General features: G+C 42.5%; 1 protein-coding gene across 8 annotated transcripts in view; it reads right to left on the bottom strand.

The window, feature by feature from the left end:
- Positions 1–25,477, bottom strand: part of LOC140650550 (polycomb group RING finger protein 3-like) — a 187,929-nt gene that overhangs the window by 160,162 nt on the left and 2,290 nt on the right. Inside the window, exon 1 of one of the 8 annotated variants that reach the window (XM_072859011.1) lies at positions 7,984–8,012. The exons of the other annotated variants lie outside the window; for them this stretch is intronic. The gene's annotated coding sequence lies outside the window, so the exon portion shown is untranslated. Of the gene's footprint in view, positions 1–7,983; positions 8,013–25,477 lie in introns of those variants that run through there. 8 annotated transcript variants of the gene reach the window in all.

Below are 25,477 nucleotides of genomic sequence, written 5' to 3'. Positions count from 1 at the left end.
GCTCTCCATTTTAGAATCACAGAAAAGTCTAGGTTGGAAGTGACCTCTGGAGATCATCTGGTCCAACCTTATGTTGAAAGCAAGGCCTTAGACTAGGTTATTCAGAGCCCCATCAAACTAAGTCTTGAATATTTCCAGCAAGGGAGAGTCCACCACTTCTCTGGGCAACTTATTCCAGTGCTTAATTGTTCTCACAGTGAAGAATTTTTCTGTTATATCCGGACAGAATTTCCTCTGAAACAACTTGTGCCTGTTGCCTCTTATCCTGTCACTGTGTTTTCTTGTGAAAAGAGTATCTCCACCTTCTCTAACAACTTTTTAGGTATTGGAAGACTGTGATTAGATCCCCCCCAAGCCTTCTCTTTTCTAGGCTGAAAATCAAGTCCTCCAGTACAGTAACTAATAATGCCCTAGCTAGGACAATTGTAGCTTTTTCAGCTGGTGGCTTATTTTGACATATTGACCAAACCCAAAATAACTATGTTAAACCAAATATGCAAAAAGAAGAGCCTTGAATTACTGATATTCTAAATCCAGCTACCTTAGCATGAACTTCTCACCATTTCAATGCGATAAACTCTATCAACTACATTTAGCAAACAGCACAAAGGTAAGAAAGTTGGGGGGGGGGGGGGGTCCCATTACATTTCATTAACCATGCTTCTTGCAGGTCATATGTTCTGAACCCACATTATGAAATCTATATTTGGGATCAGTCACATTGGCTAAAGGAAAGATTCCATCTCTCACTTTTGCGAGGCTTAATGAAGTCATTAGAGGAACACATCCCTTTGAAATATCTTTCAGTTGTTGCATGTGCCTCATGTAAAATGAATACTACACTTTGTTGGTATATTCCTTCACAGAGTGAAAATTCCAATATTCTGCAATAGCTGGATAACTGAACAGGGTTTATTTATTTATTTTATTTATAAGAACTGGAACATTCATCCTTTTCCAAGCCATAACATCAACTGTGAAGAATTCTCCAACTTTCACAGTGTGGGTTCAGAAAGGGCCACTATATTCTCAACATTTAAATGTTTCACTCAATAACTTACAGGAAAAAATAGTGTAAAAAAAGTCAACAATTAAGGCATTTCTTCATTACATAATCTAATAATGAATCAGTGTTCAAACATACCTTAAGGAACATATGGAACATACTTTGATTGTTCCAGTGCAGTCTTTTGTCTGTATTCTAAGTCAAGGCCATTAGCATCAGCTACATTTCCCAAACTATGTCAGAAAAAAATCTTAAAATAGAATGAAACCTCAACTATAGAAATGAAAGCAGTATCATCACAACAGTAACACTACAACATTACACTGGTCTAAGGGACATGGTCTCAGAGAGAAGAGCTCAGTGGAAAATGACAACAGCGTTCTGGGTTGTTTTGTCAAAACATGGAGAAAGACTGCTTCTCCATGAAGCTAATCTTGAACAAAAACTGAAAGGTCTAGATTATCACAGCCACAGAAAAATCTCAGTGATCATCACAGGAGTGTTTCATTTATGTAAGAGCTGACAGACTCATTCCTGTGGTTTAAGAAATTATTGCCTGCAACTGTCCACCCCTTGCTAGACATGGCCACCTCAAAGCAAAAACATATTTGCACCTCAGATGCTCAACAGTATGTCATATTAGCACAAACCATTGATAAAGGCAGGGTTTGCTAATATAGCCTGAAGATAGCAAAAAGACCAAGAGGAAATTTTTCAGAAAAGGGACAGGTGGAGTGAGAACTAGATTCACCAACTTGCCTGTCAGCCAGAATTCTCAGTTTTGTTCTCCTACTCCAGATATTTCAATTACATATTTGACCTTAAAGGTCTCAAAAAAATATTATCTGTATTTTCCCTTACTGCTTAGTCCTCAACAGGATTTGCACTTAAATTAACAGAAGTAGTGAAAAACATTTTTTAAATTGCCTATTACTAACCACTTAATTCAACCTTGGAGAAAGTAAGCAATTATCAATTACCCTTAATCAGCACCAGCTGAAGCATTAACCACAAGCTTTGCTTATTCTACCTAGCATGGGAATTTATTACTTTGTGAAGCTTCCCATCTCAGCTCTACTTATAATCATTTCACCACATGTTAAAAATTTGACTTTGTAGAAATATCTGAATAGAACAAAATATATGACCTTACAGAATAGATCAGTCAAGCCATTCTTCCTTAACCAATGACAGCAACTGTACTCTCCAGCCTCTGAATAGTTTATTTTCAATTAATTTGTGAAACTATGTTCTGTATCTAAATTATTCTACAAAACTCCCCAAAATCCCTTAAAACAAGGCATGGACATCAAGTTTTATGCACAAGGGAAATAGTGCTAGATAAGACTGAGGAAAAAGTTGATGGAAAAAACAGCTAGCGGTTTCTACCTTGAAAGTACACAAAGAGAGCTAACACCACATTAACAGTGAACTGAGACAAAATAATATACCGGGGTGGCAGAAATGAAATCAGTAGAGAAGCAAATCATGAGACCAATTTTTGGTAAGAAACTATGTGGAAAAGTAATATGGAAGTAAACAAGTAATTGCTACATTGTTATTATGTAGTTGCGACTAAAGCATCCACAAAAGCACAAACAGGAATACTGCAATGCATTACATTTGCAAGTATTGTGTAACTTTTTCACAATGACAGAAGCAGACTATGTATATAGTCCCACAATAACAAGTAATAAAATAGAAAATTAAGAAGAGAGCAAAATCAATAAAGTTTAGCTTGTAGATATTACATTAAATTTCTTGTACATTTTATATAAGAGAACATATATTATTTTAAAAATTACAGAACTTCCTGAATTATCACAGCTTTGCTAATTAGCACACAAAGTGATGGCTATTATCAAGGTTGTGCATACACACATTTGCACAAGGTGTTTAAAAATTTTTGGAAGATAATTTCCTCCACTCTGGTGAGGTTCATCTTTAAACGTGATCTGATATTCCATGCAAGGAATAATATACTCCTCTCATCAAATAAAATTTTAAACAGTTCTCTGCCCTTCCAGTATACAATATTTAATCAGGTATTTCTCAGTCTTCCTCCAGGAATTTTTAAACTCCAAGAAAATCACTTTACTAGGTCTTTATTCCTCCCGACTACAAATTCCAAACACCAGACAGAAGCGAGGAATGTACAGCAAAGAGGGGAAAAAAAAGTCTTTTAATACAAAGATGCTAAGTAATGCAGTCCCCTATTGTTACCCACAGAATAGCATTTGGCTCTTGTATGCAATTCACCAAGAATCACCCTTGGGAACAGAATTATACCATAAGGGACATAAAAAATAATATAATAATATTAATAAAAACATAATACTGGCTCAAATACATACCATTTATAGTACAGTTTTCCCCTCGGCTCTTTAGCAGACAACCTACTAGAACAGTTAACCATAAACTAATAACATTTAAAGTTTGGCTGACAAGGAGAGAAAGGACCCTGCCTAGGATGTACTCAGAAGAGATTTATATACAGTACATCCTGAATATCTGAAACAGTCTTTTCAGAGGAAAAAAATTGTTCACTTTGGTTTTTTAATTAAGAAGGGTAGAAGGGGAAATGGAAAGGGTATTTATTTTTCTTTTACATATATTTTCTTGTTAAAATTAACTGCTGCTATTAAAATTTACTGTTAAAATTGTGCTGCTAGTCATAATGGATGACTAACAAAAAAGTCTATTGAGCATGGAAAACATTAAACAGTTAAAGAAGTTGGGGGAAAAGTAGAGTGGCTTGTTCTTCCCTTGTTTTCACTCCTCCAGTGAACAGATCATAGGGTAACATCAGACCAGCTAATAGATGATACAAAGGAGGAATTTGTAAACTTTCCACTTATCCTTATATTCTGTGTATCCATGCTTTAGATGACCAAATGGTGACATGGGAAACTGTTTACTTCCAAAAACTGCAACAGGTACACAGAAGTTCAAACTTCAATTTAATCTCCATTTATTTTTGTGATAAGAGAACCAGAGCCAATCCTGTCTAGTGTCTTTATTAACAACCTGGACGATGGGACAGAGCACACACTCAGCAAGTTTGCAGAGGATATCAAATGGGAGAGCAGTCAATAGGCTGGAGGGCAGGGCTGATACTCAGAGAGAACTCAAGGGGCTAGAGAAATGGGCTTACAGAAACCTCATGAAGCTCAACAAAGGCAAATACAAAGTCTTGCAGCTGAGATGGGATAACCCCATGCAAAAGTACAGACTAGGGGCCAACTGCCCAGAAGCTTTTGCAGAAAAGGACCTGTGGGTCTGGTGGAGAAGACAACCACAAGGTAGCAGTGTGACCTTGTGGCAAAGGAGGCCAACCACATACCAGACCGTATTAGCAAGAGAGTAGCCAACAGGTCAAGGAAAGTGACTACTCCCATGTACTTGGCACTTGCGAGACCATATATGGAATACTATGTTGGTTTTGGGCTCCCCAATACAAGAAAGACACCAGTTGACATACTGGAACGAGTCCACTGTAGGTCCACCAAGATGATTAGGGGGCTGGAACACATGATCTATACGGAGAGGCTGAGAGAATTGAGTCTGTTCAGCCATTAGAAGAGAAGGCAAAGGGGAGAGCAGTATAAAGAATTCTTTTATCCAGGATAAGAAGTGACAGGTGCCATGGCCTCCAACTTCCATCAGAAACCCCACCCCTACTGGCAGTCACATGTCTGTCTGGGGCAGCCACTTGCCCCAAAAGTCCCTCCCTTCTTCCAGTCATCTGGTTTGTTTACTCCACCTCTTTTTGCTCCTAGGGAGCTGCCATTTTGTAAGATGTCATACCCATCATGTTCACAGACTGTCCTGTGATTGGCTGGAAAAAACAGCCATGCCTTCCAGTTTACCCAGAAGTATGTCAGAACAGGAAGTCCCTTCCCTCTACATACACATGGGACACCTATTTCTTTCAGCCACCATTTTATGGCAGGGAGCCGCCATTTTATAAAACATGATAACCCACATTTTTTCATACTGCTCTATGATTGACTGACTACCATGTTTTGACACTGTCATACCCCACGTGTTCTCAGGTAGTCCTGTCATTGGCTGACAGGACCAAATGACCCTTCCTGTTTACCCTGGAAGGATGTCAGAGCAGGAAGTCCCTTCCCATTAAATACACAGGAGCCGCCATGTTCTTTCAGCTGCCATTTTTTACAACATGCCCCATGTGTTTTCATACTGCCCTGTGATTGGCTGGCAAGAAAACATGCCCCTTCCAGTTTACCTAGAAGTACATCAGAACAGGGAGCTCCCTCCCACTACATACAGGGAAACCACCATTTTTGTGAGATCACCATTTTTGTGCTCTATGATTAGCTGGTTGCCATTTTTTGACACCATCATACCCATGTGATCTCAGAACACCCTCTGATAGGCTGCCCATTTCCTTTGGACCATGTATTAAAATAAACATATAGATAGATATATAAAGGAGTGTAAGCGATGTATAAATATATGTGCTGTTCAGTTATAGACAGATATTTATAAATGTGAATAGAGAGTAATTAAAGTAAAAAGATGGGGTCATCGTCCCCCCCCGCCCACATTACAAGTATGCTTAACAAGCCCTAACATGTTTGGGGTGGGGGGCACAAACAAGTTGGAACGTGCCTGAGGACTACAGACCCCTCCTAGGAGGCCCACCAAGGGGCCCCTGTGCAACCCCTGCCCCATGAAGAAAGAGATTGATCCTGTGAGCCAGACTGAGAGGCCCCCCGCATGCGACCCCAGCCCAACAGGATGGCCATGCAGTATTATTGGGGCAGCCTTTGGGCTTTGCACTGTGCTTCAAGATGCAGGCAACACCATCCGCTAAAGTGGAAAACCAGGATGAAACACCTACTTCAGAAGAATGTGTGCATGGGGACAATAAGGAAAAGCCCCCAAGAGATTCCCCCAAAAGACCATGTGAACCAGAAGAACTAGCGATGGGCCCAGGAATGGGAAACTATGTTTTGAGGTAAGTGTCACACAGAGAGGGCAGGTGGTGGTGGGAGCTCCCTTTGCTCACAGCTGTGAGAGAGCTTACAGCTACCTGTAAGACTATTACGGGGTGCAGGCTTGCGCTACATGTATTTTCTTATTCTTCGGTCAATGAAGACCTTATAGAACATTTTAAACAGCTCCAGCTGACTGACTGAGGAGGGAGAAGACAGAAACATGCCAGGAACTGTCAAGTTCCTGTGTTTTTAGAACATTAATACTTTGGAAGCAACAAGACTCAGGCTTTGAGTACACAGCCTAGCAACCTATGGACCAAAGCTACTGCAAAAAGAGCAAGGGGAGCAGAAAGAGCAATGGGGGTGTTGCAAAGCTGAAAGACCATGATTATTATCAGGTACAGAGGAGTAGCAGCCAAGAAGGAGGGCATAAAGGGGCTGGTGATGCTGTTAATTCTGGGGTATTGGCTCACAGGCTAGCAAAACAGAAAAAACTGTTACAAAGACTGCTAATTAGAAAAGCTAAATGAATTTTGCATTACTACAAGCATCTTGTTGGCAAGGGCTTATGACACCATCAAGCATGATCCAGAGGTTCAGGGCTAGGCAATGTGTAGAAGAATACAAATTTGTTAATTTAGACCAGGTATGATTTCATGAAGCTTATGAAACATTTGTTTGGGAGGTAGAGCAAAATTTTGACCACTTAGGACACCTGTTTGAACCTGGTGATTGTGCTCGGCTCTGTCTTGAAGCTGCCCGCATGCATAACTCTTTATACTTTCCTACTGTCAATTTAAGCAATATGAATGCTGTGAAATTTTTAGACTGGGTCAGTACTCTCCTGCAAAGTAAGAGCGAGCTGTGTTTTGATCAGACTTTCCACCTGGCTATCATTATTGTAAAAGCTGTTGGGGGTTGGGGTACACAGAACTCTGCAGTCTATCCCCCATTCCAAAATTATAGACAAAAAGTGGCCCTATTTAATTATATATCTAAATAACAACAACAATAATCTCTGTTTTGCTGGGAGTTCACGGTGCTTACAGCAGCGAGGGATCTGGCAGATGAAGAAAAAAAGAGCTACATGACAAACTGGGGCAGTCTGTGCACAGGAAGGTTATGCTGAGTGAGATCATCTTGTTTGACAACTTGCTACATGTTAATACACATGTTATCCCTCCTATCTGAGGGTAAAAAAGGCTGAGGGATTTTAAAAGTCAAATGATGGGCTTGAATATCCCAAGACCTCTTTACTTCTTTTACATGATGAACATTATTATGGTGTTAGGGACATCAGGAAGGTATCTGGAGTGGGTGAGAAACTTTTGTGAGCTTTGTCATATGCTGTATAATCACATCCATAGCTGTAAATATTATTGCCGGCTCTGCTAGTTGCACGACTGTGCATTTAGCATGGGTATGAGAATAAGGTGCCCTAGATGCAGACTGCTGTGCAGGTCCGGGGAATGTTTAGAGAGGCACAAGGCCCTGGCTATTAAAGAACAAACCAATTGTAGAAAAGGATCACGAATGTAAAGGCTGGAAGGGTGGAATGTGCTACGAACAGATCTATAATGCACCAGATGCAGGACTTGGCATTTGTCCTTGTTCATTTCATCAGGTTCCTGTTGGCCCATTCCTCCAGCCTGCTTAGATCCTCTGAATAGCAGCCCTACCCTCAAGCATATCAACTGCTCCCACACCCCTCAATTTCATGTCATCTCCAAACTTGATGAGAGTACACTCTGTCACTTCTTCTAGATCATTGATAATGATGTTAACCAGGGCAGGTCTCAAGATAGACCCCTGTGGTATTCCGCTTGTTACCAGCCTCCAGATAGAGTACCACTACCCTTTGAACCTGACCATCCAACCAGATTTTTACCCATCAAGTTATCCATCCATCCTGACCATAACATCCTAACTTGGATATCTTTAGTAAATCCAGAAATGTATTCCAAGAAGACTTGCTCCATGATTTTCCCCAAGAACCAAAGTGAGGCTGACCTGTTTATAGTTCCGTGGATCATCCTTGACTGAAGATCTTATGGTTAATGATCAGAGGATAGACCAACATGGCTGATGTTGTGGAAGGCATCTACTAGAGACTCCTTAACCAAGAAGAGAAAGACAGCTCTTTAAGTAGCTGAAACAAGCTTCTCTATCACAAGCCTTAGTACTCATAGGAGACTTCAACAACCCTGATATCTGCTGGAATGGAAATATGTCTGTGTGCAAACAAGCCAGGAGACTTCTGGACAGTGCTGAAGACAATTTCTTGATGCAGATGTTCAGGGACTGCATAGGGGCTGGAATGTTGCAACGGATGGATACAGGTTCTTTAGGAAGGTAAGGCCAAAAAGGTGAAGAATAGGGGTTGTACTCTACGCAAACACATGGCCTGAATTCATGGAGCTTTGCCTTCAAGCAGGTGATGAGCCAGTTGGCCTGTCTGCCAATCTTTATTCAGAAGCTCTCAACACAGATAACATGATGGTGGGTGTCTTCTACAGACCACCTGTATTGGGTATATATGGCAAGGTTTTGGTAGCAGGGGTGGCCTCTGTGGGAAAAGGTAAGGGGCTGCCCCATGCCAGACAGCCAGTTCCAGCTGGCTTGGCAACAGACCCACGACAGGCCAAAGCTGAGTCCATCAGTGAAGTTTGTGGCACCTCTGTGAAAACATATTTAAGAAAGGGCAAAAAACCCCACCAGACAGAGACACAAAGAGGGAACAAAAAGAGTGAGAAAAAGCAAAGGGAACACCAAGGTCAGAGAAGGAAGGGAAAGAGGTGCTCTATGGCACCACAGCAGATATTCCCTGCAGCCTGTGGAAGACCCCACACCAGAGCAGATTTTCCTGACATAAACTGCGGCCTGTAGAGAACTCACTACCCTAATATATTTTAATTGGCAATAAATTAAATTAATTTTCCCCAACTTGAGTCTGTTTTGCCCACAACAGTAACCGGTAAGCAATCTCCCTGTCTTTATCTTGACCCATGAGCTTTCTCATCCTATTTTCTCCCCCTGTCCTGTTGAGGAGAGGGAGTGAGTGAGCAGCTGGGTGGGAGTTTAGCCCTTAGCCAAGGCTAATCCAACGCACCACCTGATCAAGAAGTAGATGAGGCTTCCTCCAGTTGTTTAAAGGAGTCTTCACGTGTGCAGGCCCTGGTACTCATGGGGGACTGTAAACACCCTGATATCTGCTGGAAAGGCAATACGGCTGGGTGCAAGCAATCTAGGAGACTTCTTGAGTGTGCCAAATAATTTCTTGATGTAGATGATCAAAGAGCCAACTAGGGGAGATGCTCTGCTGGATCTGTTACTCACAAGCAAAGAAGAGCTGGCTGGGGATGTGAACATCAAGGGCAGCCTTGGCTGCAGCAACCATGAGGTGGTGGAGTTTAAGATCGTGAGACAAGGAAACAAGGCAAACAGTAGAATCCCATTCTTGGACTTCAGGAGAGCAAATTTCAGCTTATTTAGGGATCTGCTTGACAGGCTCCCATCTCAGAGGAGAACCTCCTCAAAGCACAAGAACAGTCTATTCTGACATGCAGGAACTCTAGCAGGTGTGGCAGAGGGCCAGCATGGATGAACAGGGGACTCCTGACTGAACTCAAATGCAAAAAGGAGGTACAAAGAAGTTGGATGTGGAGAATGGGCTACCCAAGAGGAATATAGAGACGTTACCCAAGTACACAGGGATGAAGTTAGGATAGCCAAAGCTTAGCTGGAGTTGGAACTAGTGAGGGATGTGAAGTACAACAAGAAGGGCTTCTCTAAGTATAATAGCAGTAAAAGAAAGGCTAAGAAAAAATGTGGGCTCCAACTCAATGGGGCAGGGGACCTAGCGAATGAGGACGTGGAAAAGGCTGAGGTACTCAATTTCCTTGCCTCCGTTTTCATTGGTACAGTTTTCCCTCAGGTCTCTGAGTCTACTGGTAGAGTCTAGGGGGAGTAAAGCATTAACCACAGTAGAGGAAGACAGAGTTAGAGAGTACTTAAGACAACTGAACATACACAAGTTTTATTAATAGTCAAAGTGTTGCTATCACCGATCAGAAAGCAAGAGGGTAACAGTCTCCAGTTTACCAGTGAATGCTGTTAACTAGAGAGAAAGGTCCATTAATAAATGTTTCAATTTGCAAATGAAATTGCCAAAATTAAGGTCCATGTTGTAGCACAATGGTGCTTTAATGACATTCCTTCCTTCTGTGCCAACTCTCAGCATAAAATTCTCTGACTTGAGACATTTGACAAATATTTAAGATTAACAAACTAAAGCACTCTCCCTAAGATTCAGATTTAATTGAGACTTTAGACATGTTTGAATATAAGTTTAAAGCTTATAACCAAAGCTGAGGATACACCACAATTGTGCATTTAAGATGTCAAAAACCACAAATCATGTATACTCATATCAATAAGAAGCCTGAAAATACAATACTAGATGTTTTTAGATGAGTGCAAATACGTCAAGCAATTGCATGAACCTACCCTGGAAAATCCAAATCGTTGTTAACTCACAAAACAAAAATTTAGATGCGCAACTCACTATGAATATGCTAACCAAGATAGATTTTAACAATTAGACCATGCAATACCCATAGAGATAATGGCATAAGCAGTGCTTGAATGTTGCTGAGTGAAATTAGCTGACAAGAAGATAACTTACTAACAAACTGCATGATTGCTATTGCTGAAGGCAAAAGACATCTGAGGGCACATGCCACAGTAATACATAGGTGACATCCTAAGAACTAAAACCTAAGAAACTAGCAATGCTGCTGCTTTGGATACAACACAGCTATCCTTTCATGGAGCACTATCCATTCACAGCCCTGGCTGTTAAAGAACAAACCGATTATTTGGCTATGATTTTCTGTGAGAAGTGCAAGGCCTATGTAGAAAAGCATCACAAATGTAAAGGCTGGAAGCGCAGAATGTTCTATGAACAGATCTGTAACAAGAACCAGCACCAGCGTTTCATGCCCATGATCAAAAATCCAGAAGGAGGGCAGGGCTATATTATCTATGACATGCAAGAAACCGGGACATATAGCCCAAACTATGTTTTTGCCATGGAGTCAGCTCCAGATGCCCTTTGGGATGAAGAAGGAGGAGGGGTGGAAAGGGAAACTGAAGGAGAATGGGAGTTCAAGGGGGACACATGTCCCATGGACTTTATTCAGTTGTTTATGGACACAGAGTTTTGGGGCTACACTTTCCTAGCACGTAATGCCAAAGGCTATGATGACTACTTCGTTATTAGCCAGCTTTTGAAAGGAAAAATGGACGTGGAATTAATCACCCAAGGTGGTAAACTCATGTACACAGAAGTACCCAGCCTGAGTATACGTTTAATAGACTCTTTACAGTTTTTTACCCATGAAACTAAGCAGCCTTCCCCAAGCATTGGGAATTGCAGGCTGCAAAGGTTATCCCCCCCATTTTTTCAACACTGCTAAAAATCAAAGTTATGTAGACCCTCTTCCACAGCCAGAATATTATGGGGTGGATAGCATGATGCTTGAAGAGAAAAAGCCATTCTTAGAATGGCACACAGCTAATCAGGAGAGGATTTTTGACCTGCAAAAAGAATTGGGTCTTGCTGGGATGGAGTTAACTTTCCCCATAGCAGCCCTCATAGTGCTGTGCTTTGTATTTGTAGCTAGAACAGTGCTGATAACACACCAACATTTTGGCTACTGCTGTGCAGTGGTCCCACAGCATCAAGGCTGTCTCTCCAATGCCCACCCCAACACCAAAGGCCAGTAGGCTAGGGGTGGGAAAAAGACTTGGGCAATTCACCAGAGATTCACCTGACCAAGTGGGGCAAGAGGGTCTTCACCAACAAGCTGGCCAGACTTACAAGGAGAACTTTAAACTAGACTTAGCAGGGGAAGGGGGTGGAGTTTTGAGCACCAGACAAGAGCCAGGGGCTGCTAATGTATTAGGAAACAACAGGGAAACACCTGTGAAATGCCTCAGAGGAATTAGGGCATGCTCCTCTAAAAAGGTGACAAGGTAGGTAGCCCAGCTGAAGTGCCTCTATACCAATGTATGCAGCATGGGTCACAAGCAGGAGGAGCTGGAAGCCACTGTGCAGCTAGAAAGCTATGATCTAATCGCTATCACTGAAGCGTGATGGGACGAATCGCACAACTGTAGCACTGCAATCAATGGCTATAAACTGTTCAGACGGGACAAGCAAGGAAGGAGGGGTAGGGGGGTTGCCCTCTATGTAAAAGAATAGACTGACTGTGCAGAGCTGTCTTTGAAAAACAGCGATGAACAGGTTGAGAGCTTATGGGTTAAAATTAGGGGCCAAGCCAACAAAGGAAGCCTCATGGTTGGTGTTTACTGCAGGTTGCCCAACCAAGGGAGCCTGTGGATGAAGCGTTCTTACTTCAACTATGGGAAGCATCACAATCACAGGCCCTGATCCTGCTGGGGGACTTCAATCACCCTGACATCTGCTGGAAAAGCAGCACAGCAAGATGCAAGCAGTCCAGGAGACTCTTGGAGTGTGTCGAGGATAATTTCTTAATCCAGGTGATAGACAGCCCAACCAGAGGAGAAGGGTTACTGGACCTGTTGTTCACCAACACAGGTGAACTAATTGGAGAGGTCAAGATTGGTGGCAGCCTGGGCTGTAGTCATCATGCCCTGGTGGGATTCACAACCTTGAGAGCTATGGGCCAGGTGAAAAGTAGAGTCAGGACCCTTAATTTTAGGAAAGCAAACATTCCGTTGTTTAAGGAACTAGTGGATGTGACCTCCTTGGAAACTGCCCTCAGGGACAAAGGAGCAGAAGAGAGCTGGCAGCTCTTTAAGGACATTTTTCTGAGAGAGCAAGAACTCTTGATTCCCATGTGAAAGAAATCAGGCAAGGAAGGCAGGAGACCAGCATGGCTGAGTAAGGACCTCCTGGTCAAACTAAAGTGTAAGAAGGAAATCCATAGGCAGTGGAACCAGGGACATGTATCCTGGGAAGAACATAGGGACGCTGCCCGGATGCATAGGGATGGGATTAGGAAAACTAAGGCACAGCTGGAGCTGAATTTGGCAAGGGGTGCGAAGAATAATAAGAAGGGCTTTTACAGGTAAGTCAGCCAGAAAAGGAAGGTTAAAGAAAATGTACCCACCCCCAATAAATAAGACATGCGAACTAGTGACAACTGACATGGAGAAGGCTGAGGTACTCAACTACTTTTTTTAGAATAGAATAGAATAGTTCAGTTGGAAGGGACCTACAATGACCATCTAGTCCAACTGCCTGACCACTCCAGGGCTGACCAAGTTAAAGCATGTTATTAAGGGCATTGTCCAAAGGCCTCTTAAACACTGACAGCCTTGGGGCATCGACCACCTCTCTAGGAAGCCTGTTCCAGTGTTTGACCACACTCTCGGTAAAGAAATGCTTCCTAATGTCAAGGCTGAACCTCCCCTGACACAGCTTTGAGCCATTCCCATGCGTCCTGTCACTGGATACCAGGGAGAAGAGATCAGCACCTCCCTCTCCACTTCCCCTCCTCAGGAAGCTGTAGAGAGCAATGAGGTCGCCCCTCAGCCTCCTTTTCTCCAAACTAGACAATCCCAGAGTCCTTAGCTGCTCCTCACAGGACATGCCTTCCAGCCCTTTCACCAGCTTTGTTGCCCTCCTCTGGACGCATTCAAGGACCTCAACATCCTTCTTAAATTGTGGGGCTCAGAACTGCACACAATACTCAAGGTGAGGCCGCACCAACGCTAAACACAGTGGGATAATCACCTCTCTTGACCGGCTGGTTATGCTGTGTTTGATGCACCCCAGGATGCGGTTTGCCCTCTTGGCTGCCAGGGCACACTGCTGACTCATATTGAGCCTGCTGTCAACCAGCACCCCCAGATGCCTTTCTGCAGGGCTGCTCTCCAGCCACTCCTCTCCCAATCTATACTTGTGTCCGGCTTTAATCCGTCCCAGGTGCAGAATCCAGCATTTGGACTTATCAAATTTCATGCCACTGATGATTGCCCAATGCTCCAATCTATCTAGATCCCTCTGCAAGGCCTCTTGTCCCTTGAGAGAGTCAACAGCACCTCCCAGTTTAGTATCATCAGCAAACTTGCTAAGGGTGCATTCAACTCCTGCATCTACATCGTTGATAAAAATATTGAACAGAACTGGCCCTAGAATTGAGCCCTGAGGAACACCACTGGTGACAAGTTATGGTGACCATAACCTGTCGTTGTTTCTTCTTGGCGCTGGTCTTAATGCAGGTCCTGTTGTGAGGGGTTGGTTGATCTGACCTTGGTGACGGTGCTTGCACAGGTTCCTCCTATCTCACTATGCGCTTCATCTACCATACCCAGAGCCTCGTACCTATTCTGTAAAGGTAGCAGAGAGGGTAAGTAAGGAGGGGTTCCTCTTACAGCTCCGTGCAGTAACCTGCTTCCATCCCTCCCTATCCCTCATAACACTGCCTTCCTCCTGGCACAAAACAGATCCTGGACCTACCTCCGTAGTGGCCATGCTGAGTTGGCATGTGTGTACCAGAGATGGCAGAGCACAGCTCCATTGGTTGATCTCCTTCTCAGACTCTTGGATGCTCCTCAGTCTGCCCACCTCCTCCTGAAGCTCGGCCACCAGGCAGAGTAGTTCATCTACCTGGTCACACCTCCCACAGGCTTGCTTGCTATCGCCCTCCATCTCCAGGAATATCCTCGCGCACACCCCCCGCAGTCAGAAGCCTGGATGGTCACACGCTCTGACAGGAGCTCTATCTGTGTGGCTGCATTGGTTCTACCGGGTGCTAGAAGCTCAGGAGAAGCAGAGGACACCGCTTTTTGCCGGGTGGTCACCATGCTGCCACGCACCTGCCCACTGCCACGCACCTGCCCACTGTGCTAGGTCCCCTGTTGTAGGATACAGTGTAAGGCTTTTCATCCTTTTGAGCTGTGTTGAGCACCTCCACCTGGTCTCCCTTTCTGAGCAGAGGTGCAGATTCTCTCATTTTAAATATGCCCCCATATACATTTTTCCAAGCCCTCGCAGAGTTTAAAGAGTTCACATCCACAGGCCTGGTTCTGACACTTCTGTGAAAGCTATGGCTATAGCTCTTTATAAACTCCAACAACACATCAACGTAGTCAAGAGTGTCACGTGCTGTAAAATCTCTTTGTTTTGAGCATCCTCTTTAAACCCTCTATAAACAGAGGCTTTTACTTCATTATTAGTAACAAAGCAGTAAACATCATACTGCTTTAAATGCTTATTTCAAGGCTTGCTTATAAATTTATTTCTTCAGTCTGTCTGTAACTTCTTAGGCATGGGCCCCTACTAAAAATGGTTTTAAAATCTCCAGCTATTTCAAAACCCGTTTTGCCTTTTAAACCAATGGCCCAGGCATGCTTTGACAATGTGTCTATCAATCACTGTTAAGAAGTACTTAACACCATCCTTGTGTTTGGAAAACTGTTGCCTATCCACCAAGTCTGCCCACCATGGAGCATCCACCTCTGCCACACTCACCTTGTTTCTTCTAAAACCTCCAGAGCTTCCTGCCTCCTCCAGAGCACTATAAATGTCTTTTAATAAAATTAGTGTGTCAGTAGACGTGTCTATGCCACATCTACCGACACACCACTACTATGCACATGTACAAAATATAAAACACTGAACAATGAATTTAACCCATGCACAGAGAAACTTTATTAACAGGGTATGAGGGGTGTCAATCACCAGTCAGGCTTCTCCAGTCACTTTCTTTTTTTCCCCCCCTTGAACACTGCTCTCCTTTCTATACCTCTTCTCCTTTCTTTGACTGCTGCAGGCCTGGGCAGGAATGCAAGCAGTTCACAGTACATTTCCATCTTCTCCCTCCTCACTCTGTTAGAGCATTTCCTAATGTCCTATAATGTTATCAATGACCAAAGGAGAAGAAAACACATATAGCACAAGCCTGCGTCCCATAACAGTCTTACAGGTAGCTGTAAACTCTCTCTGGTGGGTTGACCTTGGCTGTTCACCGGGTGCACACCAAGCCGCTCTATCACTCCCCTCCATCAACAGGACAGGGGGAGAAAATATGACAAAAGGCTCGCGGGTTGAGAGGAGGACAGGGAGATCACTTACCAATCACCGTCATGGGCAAAACACACACGACTTGGGGAAATTAATTTAATTTATTGCCAATTTATTGTAACAAAGTAGGACAGTGAGAAATAAGAACAAATCTAAAAACACCTTCCTCCCACCCCTCCCTTCTTCCCAGGCAAACCTTCAATCCTGACTCTAACTTCAGCTCCTCTCCTGCAGTCGGGCGGTAGCGACACAACGGTGCAATGCTACTGAAAAGAGGTAGTTTTTGGGATATGAGAAAAGGGGGGCAAGGGCAAGAGCTCTTGGGAAGCAAGCACCATCTGTTCTGTTCTGGGCTCTGCATAAGACGGCATCAGGAAAGATACACGGCAGAAGCATAGTTCTGTTCGTTTCTACACGCTGTTCTGTTCTGTTCTAATTAACGAAGGGAGACGTCCCTCATTCTGGTTTGTGTATGAAACGCTGGGTTTTTCAGTACCGATATGGGTGCTGCTGCCTCCCAGGAGGCACCCCTTTGCTCTCCTCTAGAATGCATCCTGAAGAATTGGAATAAATTTGGGGGAGATCCCATGACTAAACATAAGCTAAAACAATATTGTAATCAATGGTGGCCACAATATCAATTGGAAGATGGTGAAAAATGGCCTGAGAATGGATCCTTGAAACATAACACTATATTGCAATTAATGTTGTTTTGTCAGAGATATTGCAATTAATGTTGTTTTGTCAGGGAAGTGAAAAATGGGATGAAATACCTTATGTGGATATGTTTCTTTCGTTCAGAAATGATTGGGATATCGGGAAGAAATGTGGTTTAGTGGATTCTAAACATCAGATTGGAATATATGTGTTAAAAGGGAAAAAGGGAAAATCTTGTTGTATTGAATCGGAAAATTTGGAAGAGGATATTCAGCTGTTGGTGACTCCCCCAAAACAGCCAGAATCCGATAGCTCAAGTGATAATGGAGTTGTGAGTGTTGTGAGTCCTGTCTCTAAAAGAACAAGGGGACAGAAACCGATAATTCAAGCTCCCCTCAGACAGACTGTAGGGCCTGAAGGAACACCGGTATATATACATGTACCTTTTAATACTTCTGATTTATTCAACTGGAAACAGGCAGTTGGATCCTATCGAAACAATCCAGAAGGAATGTATAGTACTGTTAAAACTGTAATGATGACTCATAATCCTAACTGGGGAGATGTACAGGCTCTCCTAGAATATTTGTTTACCACTGAGGAGAGGAGAATGATTTTAGAGAAGGCTAGACAGGGACTGATCCAACAATGGGGGGTATGCCTAATACCAATATGTATCTCCCAAAAGAGGATCCGGAGTGGGATCGAAACACAAGTGAGGGATTACAAAGGGTAAAGGAATATCAAAAGTTAATTTTGTATGGGATTCAACATGGAGTGCAAAAGCCTAAGAATTTATCGAAACTATATGAAGTAAGGCAGGGGGATAAGGAAACCCCATCAGCCTTCTATGAGAGACTGTGTGAAGTAGCTCGAAAATGGACAGATCTGGATCCGGAAGATGATAGCAATTCAAAGTTATTTAACATGCTGTTTATTGGTCAAGCAGCAGCAGATATAAGAAAGAAATTACAAAAGGTGGAGGGTGCAGATGGCATGACAATCTCACAGTTACTGTCAATCGCATATAAAGTGTATAAAGTTTCCCTAGCCGATCCTCTGGTTCCAGTCAAGCTGGGGAATGAAATAATAGATTTTTTAATTGATAGTGGAGCCACACATTCTGTAGTAACTAGTTGTAGGGGAACCTTAAGTAGAACTAAAATAAGCATTGTTGGTGCAACAGGGAAAAAGACTTTAAGGCCATTTTTACAACCTATGGAATGTTCAATTGGAAATACTAAATTAACTCATGGATTCCTTTAGATGCCAGAATGCCCCCTACCATTGCTTGGATGGGATTTACTTTGTAAACTGAATGCACAACTGACTTTTTCTGATGACTCTGTTCAGTTGCATATTCCTCCTGAGACTGCCTGGAAAGCCCAGATATGTATGTTGACCGAGAAAGATCCTAACGAAGAAATGAATATTCCAGAGGAAATACTGAATGCAGTCACACCTCTGGTGTGGGCATCGAAGATACCCGGACGAGCGAAGAATGCGACCCCGGTAAAGACTGAACTGAAACCAGGAGCTCAACTGGCAAGACAGAAACAATACCCCATTAAGCTGGAGGCCCAAAAAGGATTAGAACCTATAATAAGCTCCTTTCTAGAACATGGATTGTTACAGGAGTGTCAATCGGAATTTAATACTCCCATCCTACCTGTAAAGAAGCCCCATTCTTCTGAATATAGACTGGTACAGGACTTACGAGAAATTAATGCAAGGACAGCAGATGTCCACCCTGTGGTTCCAAACCCATATACCCTCCTTACTACAATCCCTAACAGTAATACTTATTTCACAGTGTTAGACTTAAAGGACACCTTCTTCTGTATACCTGTGGATGAGCAGAGCCAGACCATCTTCGCCTTTGAATGGGAGAATCCAACTACAGGACGAAAGACACAACTCTGCTGGACTGTCCTTCCCCAGGGATTCAAGAACAGCCCTGCCTTGTTTGGTAACGTGCTAGCCAAAGAATTGGAACTATGGCAAAATGATCATGATGCTGTAACTTTGCTGCAATATGTTGATGATTTGCTAATTGGTTCTGACACTTATGAGGCATGTCTGGAAGCCACCATCAGTTTGCTTAACTTTCTGGGCTTGGCAGGGTATCGGGTTTCTAAGAAAAAGGCTCAGATTGGGGGGGGAAAAAAAAAAAAGGTCCAATATATGGGGTTTGAAATCACCAAAGGACAGAGAGAATTAAGTACTGAGAGAAAAGAGGCAATCTGTAGAATTGCTGTACCTACATCAATGAAGCAATTAAGAGGATTTCTGGGAATGGCCGGATGGCATCGCTTATGGATTCCCAATTTTGGACTAATTGCCAAACCACTGTATGCTGCTGTGAAAGGACCTGAGGGGGTTCTCAAATGGACACCTGAATGTAGGAAGAGTTTTGATGAAATTAAAAGGAAACTCATGGAGGCTCCTGCTTTGGGACTCCTGAATTTGAGGAAACCCTTCCAATTATATGTACATGAACGACAGCAAGTGGCATTATGCCAACTGGAGAACTGAAACTCCAACTAACCAGGGACTGTTGATGAATTGTATCAAGGTTTTATCTTTTAGAAAACTATTATTGAAATTACTCCTAGGACACTCTCGGAAAGTGTTATGAATTTAGCATGGTTACAATGAAAATTCTCTCTCTGACATTGATTAACCTAGCATTTACTTTTTGTAACAGAAATCTAGTCTTAAAACTTGTCCAATCCTTCGGAAGAATCCATAACTGAAACTTTCCTTAGTCTCCAAATTACCTCCTTTCAGAGTCGAATGTGGTTGTACAATCTAACAGGACAAGTAGAACTATTAGCAAATGCAACCAGAGCAGGATTACAGGATTTAAAATACTCAATTACAGGAAACTTCAAAGATGACATTGCAGAACAGACTAACCTTAGATTTAATGTTAGTACATGACAAAATAAAACAAGTGGCAAAATCAAGTAGAAATATTCAGGCCTCTAAACAAAATATTACAAAGTTTTGGATTCTCCCTAACTGGATGGCTGGCAAGTTTACTTCAAATGATAATTATAATTGCACTCATCATGATAATCATCTGTATTGTTGTTAGTTGTGCCTTAAAATGTGTTAGATGACTAATTGTACAAGTTGCTAATGAGAACTAATAATGAGACATATGAGGACTATGAAGAAAAGTCTCATAGTCTCAAAGGGGGGAATTGTAGTCTAACAGTGTAGTCTAACAGGAGCTGGTGGAAGGCCAAGGCTTACGTAAAGCTGATAAGGGGGATTCAGACTGGAAAGAGGAACGTCTAAACAAGAATTACTGTCCTTGGGAGTAAAGCACATCCTGGAGAAATATGCAAGCTAATTAAGATGTTTTGGGAACCATCTGAAACAACTAGTAGAAGTGTGATAAGAAGCACCCTCACGTGAACTATCCTCATTATAATACTAAAAGTCACACCCCTCGAGCTGCAGACCCCGGCCCAAGCAGAGACCCCTCACCTTTGAGCGTGCGCAGAATATTAAAGTAGCACTGTAGCTTTAAGTTGAAACAAGAGAAATGTAGACCAATAGAAAACTGCTTTGTGTAATAACTTATGCATATGCATAACTAGACTGTATAAATACTGTACCTGTATGACCGAACTGTGTGCTAGCTTTGTGGAGCTACCACCTAGCACCCATCTCTGCGCAGACATGAAATAAGAATACCTCTGCCCTGTGTGTATATTGGCGTCTCACACACCAGGTAAACGACCTCACACTCGTGGGACAACACTACTACATACACTACGGCCACTGTTTTTACTAATGTCATGAATCCAAGTGTTTTCGTATTGCCCTGCAATTGGCTAGTTGCCATTTTTGAGATTGGTATACCCATGTGATCTAAGAGCATCCTCTGATTGACTGCCCATTTATTTTGGGCCCCAAAGTGCTCACATATAAAAACATGTATGGATACCTGTATCTATACACCTTGTACATTTGCACCTTATATATATTATTTATACACAGATGTAGAACTTCTTTTTAATCTCTATATACACACCCAGGTAGATAGATACTCTATATACAGGTGTATATATATCTCCATAAAGATTATTAAAGTTTAATTACTTTCTATTCACATTTAAAATTAAGTAAACATAAAAAGGCAAGTTTAGAGGGAGACACACACACACCCCCCTTTTAAAGGTCTGCTGAACTAGCTCTAACATGTTTGGGATTAGGGGAATACCAAAGGGGGGGATGGGGCACAAACAAGTTGGAACATGCCTGAGGGCTATGGACCTCTCCTAGGAGGCCCACCAAGGGGCCCCTTTGCAGTCCCCACCCCATGCAAAGAAGAGACAAATCCTGTGAGCCAGACTGAGAGGCCTCCTACATCCAGCCCCAGCCAGGATGACCATGCAGTATTATTGGGGCAGCTTCTGGACTTTGTACTGCACTTCAAGATGCAGGCAAAACTGTTAAAAAGGAAAAACCAGGACAAAACACCAACTTCAGAACAACACATGCATGAGGACAATAAGGAAAAGCCCCCAAGGGATTCCCCCCAAAAGACCATGTGAACCAGAAGAACTAGCGATAGGCCCATGAATGGGAAACACTCTCACACAGAGAGGGTGGGTGGTGGCAGGAGCTCCCTTTGCCCATGGCTGCAGGAAAAAGTATTGGGGTTACGTGGCACGGTTTTGGTAGCGGCAGGGGACTACAGGGGTGGCTTCTGTAAGAACACACCAGAGGCTGCCCCCATGTCAGACAGAACCAGTTCCAGCCAGCTCCAAGACAGACCCACCGCTGGCCAAAGCTGAGCCAGTCAGCAAAGCTAGTGGTACCTCTGTGATAACATTTTTTTAAAAGGGTAAAAGAAAACCTATACAGCAGCTGTAAGGGAGAGAAGTGAGAAAAGTGAGAGAGAAACAACCCTGCAGACCAACCAAAGTCAGTGAAGGAGGGGGAGGAGGCGCTCCAGGTGCTGGAGCGGAGATTCCCCTGCAGCCCATGGGGAAGACCATGGTGATGCAGGTTGTCCTCCTGCAGCCCGCCAAGCACCACACTGGAGCAAATACCTACACTGCAACCCATCGAAGACCCCCAAGCTGGAGCAGGCTCCTGGTATGAACTGCAGCCCATGCAGGAGCAGGCTTTCTGCCAGAAACTGCAGCCTGTAGGGGACCCACGCTGGAACAGTCTGTTCCTGAAGGACCCCATGGAAGTACCCCATGAAGTACCCCATGGAAAAGGATGGAAAAGGCCCAAGCTGGAACAGTTCTTTAAGGAATGTATTCCGTGAGACGGACCCCACGCTGGAGCAGGGGAACAGCGCGAGGAGGAAGGAACAGCAGAAATGAAGTGTTATAAATTGAACACAACCCCCCACCCTGCCATGCCACTCATGGGAGGAGGAGGTAGAAGAGTCAGGAGTGAAGCTAAGCCTGGGAAGAAGGAGGGGGGGGGAAAGGTGTTTTTGGTTTTGTTTCTCATTATCCTACTCTTATTAATTGGCAATAAGTTAATCTTCCCCAAGTCGAGTCTGTTTTGCCCGTGATAGTAATTAGTGAGTGATCTCCCTGTCCTTAACCCAACCAATGAGCTTTTAATCTTATTTTCTCCCCCTCTTCTGTTGAGAAGGAGTGCGAGAGCAGCTTGGTGGGCACCTGGCAGTCAGCCAAGGTTAACCCACCACAGTTATATACCTCATTCAAAGGAAACATCCACACTTATTGTTTCCAAAACAAATTAAGTATTTTCGCTTTAAACCAGACAAATATTATTTGCAATGTATATTTTAACCACCCAGCTCCCTCATGGATACAGTGTAACTTTTCCCCTCAAGTGCAGGATCTCAGGGGGTGGGGCAGCACACACACAGCAGCAGGCACCTGCATTTGGGGACAATAAGTTCTAGGATTGGTAAGCACTTCACACGTTTAACAAGTGGCAAGGTTATATTTGCCTGCCCCCTCCCACCAAAAAGAGAGGATTCAATTAAAAAAAAATAAATATTTAGAAGTCAGAGATTAACCAGCCAGCATAATGCTGAAGCAAGAAGTACTAATGTATTTATTGGCTGTATAAGTCAGAGGAATAACAAGTCAAGAGAGAGATATCTCATTGGTGCAGACAGAATCAGTCAGATACCATATACAGCTCTGGAATCCATACTTTAAAAACATAAACAAAAACACAGAAAGAAAAAAGTTCAAAATAAAATTCAGGGACTCTTTCTTGGGTTTTATTTTCCTCTCTGTTATTTTTTCCCCTCCTCTTTTCCTTCCAATTTATTATTATTTCTTTTTAATTATTAAACTGTTCTTATCTCAACCCACGAGTTTTCTCACTTTTACCCTTCCAATTCTCCTCCATCCTACCAGGGAGGAAGTGAGCAAGCAGCTGTGGGGTGCTTAGTTGCCAGCTGGGGTTAAACCATGGCAATACATAAGGGTGGAAAAAAAAATTCTCAGTTTAATTTATGAACTAAATAATTGTTCACAAGTCTTTGTTCCAGTAACCTGGAAAGAAAAAATTTTTCTTAAGCACATACTGCTCAGCACACATTCCCCCTCACACACACAATTGTTTCCCACCTTACTATGCTATTCACAAAGCAAATACACCCTCAATTTCACCTAATAATGGTAGTTACTGCCACTAAAATAAGAGGTTTTACATATTGTCAGTTTTAATGTTAGCGTCAGTCACAAGGTTAAAATGTGAAATGGTTAACAGCAACCCAAACATATGAGGGTATCAGGAATTCCCTTCTCATCACTTTCATCAAACTCAACCATTTTTCATCTGTGCAAACAAGTTGTTCCATGAGCAACCAAACTAAAAGAGCCTGGTCTCCTTTGCATTTGTGCCTTTACTTTCCTCAGTCATAGTACCACCAGCATACCCACCCTTGGTATCTCCGCTTCTCACCCAAATCTCCTCACCACTTTCCCCAGCTGACTCCACATCACCTAACTACAAGCTAGGCAAGAGGCAGTCATTGCTACATGACTGGTTGCCAAAAGCTAACCAGAACACTTAAGTCTTGAGCTTCACCATACCGTCTCACACACTTATTTAGGTCCCTTCTCTACCTTTGTTCAGCCATCAATTTATTTTTGTTATTATTTTACAGAAAACACATAAGAATTCCATTTCTTTATCCCTCTGCGAAACATAGCACAAATCATTCACAAGTATGAGGAATGACAGGTTGACTATCAATAGCTGGGGGGAGTGTTTAGGGGTTGTGAGGGGTTTTTTTTTTTTTTGCAGGTTTTTTTTTTTTCCTTTTTTTCTTTTAAAAATAAGCCCCTAATGGTAACATAAATTGTTATTTAACTATGCCTTTCTAAATGAACTAAGCTGCTCATAGCAAATTCACTTTTTTCAACTAGCCTGTAATTTGCAGATGTTGTCTCTAGGTACATTTGCCACTATAAAGAATCATCTCCAAAAATAATTTGTGTCAAGTGCTTCAAAAAGCAAGTGCAATTTGATGAGCTCTTACTATACAAGGTAGGTTTCAAAAAAAAAAAAAGTAGTTCTCTGAAGTAGACATATCTATTCCTATAGACTCTTGAACTCTATGAAAGGAGACATTTTAGAGTTTGCATGGTAACGAAGCTAAAAAACAAGGGGGTTTTTTTAGTTTTTTGTTTGTTGGGGGGGTTGTTTGTTTGTTTGTTTTGGGGTTTTGGTGTGGTGGTTTGTTTGTTTGTTTTTTAAGTAATAGGTCATTCAGAAAGACTTTACCCCTCAGAAACAACTCAACTTTCACTTTAAATGAAGTTTTCTTTCTGGTAGGAAAATTACATTACCTATCAAGTCATTGCTCTTTTATTCTGTCCTGCAACATGCCTGTAAGACTTTCAGACCTTTGTAATTACAAGTTTCATTAAAATCTTCAATAGCAAGTAAACTTTTTCCATCTCCTAAATTCTCACCACAAGGAGTATTGTATATGCTAGCAGTTTAAATACAGAAGTATTTACTCAGAAGATTAACTTAACAGAAATCCGATTTGAAGAACAGCAAGTTTTTCCTCAGCTCTTCAAAATAGACTACAGTAGGAACTGCTGCATACAGTATCTGTTTCAATCAACACTACAACAGTACATATCACAATAGCAAGGGCTAGTTTTAATGCAATGCAACCCCACCCTCTCCACCCTTTGATTGCATTAACTACTTCAGCATAGCAAGTACATTTATAACAAAGTCTGTGAGCCATGACTTTCGTCTTCCCAAAATCTTTTACTAAAATTATTAATTTACCCTAGAGACAGGACTCCAATACAAGTCCTGTACCAAGTAATAGATTCTAGAATCAGGCAGCATCTTTCTAGCTGTTAACTTATTTCAATCAGACATTCTAATCTGACATTCCTAAGTCAGTTTTCTCTGGCCTCCCTTCAAACCTGATAGAGTACCTATCCCAGCACAAGGGGGTAGTTTGAACTGTTACTCAACCCTTTTTACTAGTGTTCTAATAATCAAATGTAAGTATACGATTCACATAATGATTGATGCTGCTATAGAAATCCACTGTAGAGCCCTACCCTATCTCCATAGGAACTTAGACAATGTACCTTTGTCTAATAAGCAGGATGTGGCTGTCGAAAGCAGAAGTTTAACTGATGTATTACTAGTCTAGTTAGTAAACTATGAAGAACCGCTTAGATCTGCCAAAAAAGTAGGAAACTAGGGGAAAGGTAATTCCGGCAGGGGGAGATCGCGACCGCCGACTCACGGACCACCTACCCCAATTATACC

This window comes from Ciconia boyciana, chromosome 4 (genome assembly GCF_034638445.1).
Source record: "Ciconia boyciana chromosome 4, ASM3463844v1, whole genome shotgun sequence".
Lineage (NCBI taxonomy): Eukaryota > Metazoa > Chordata > Aves > Ciconiiformes > Ciconiidae > Ciconia > Ciconia boyciana.
This window is presented reverse-complemented; position numbering and strand designations above follow the sequence as displayed.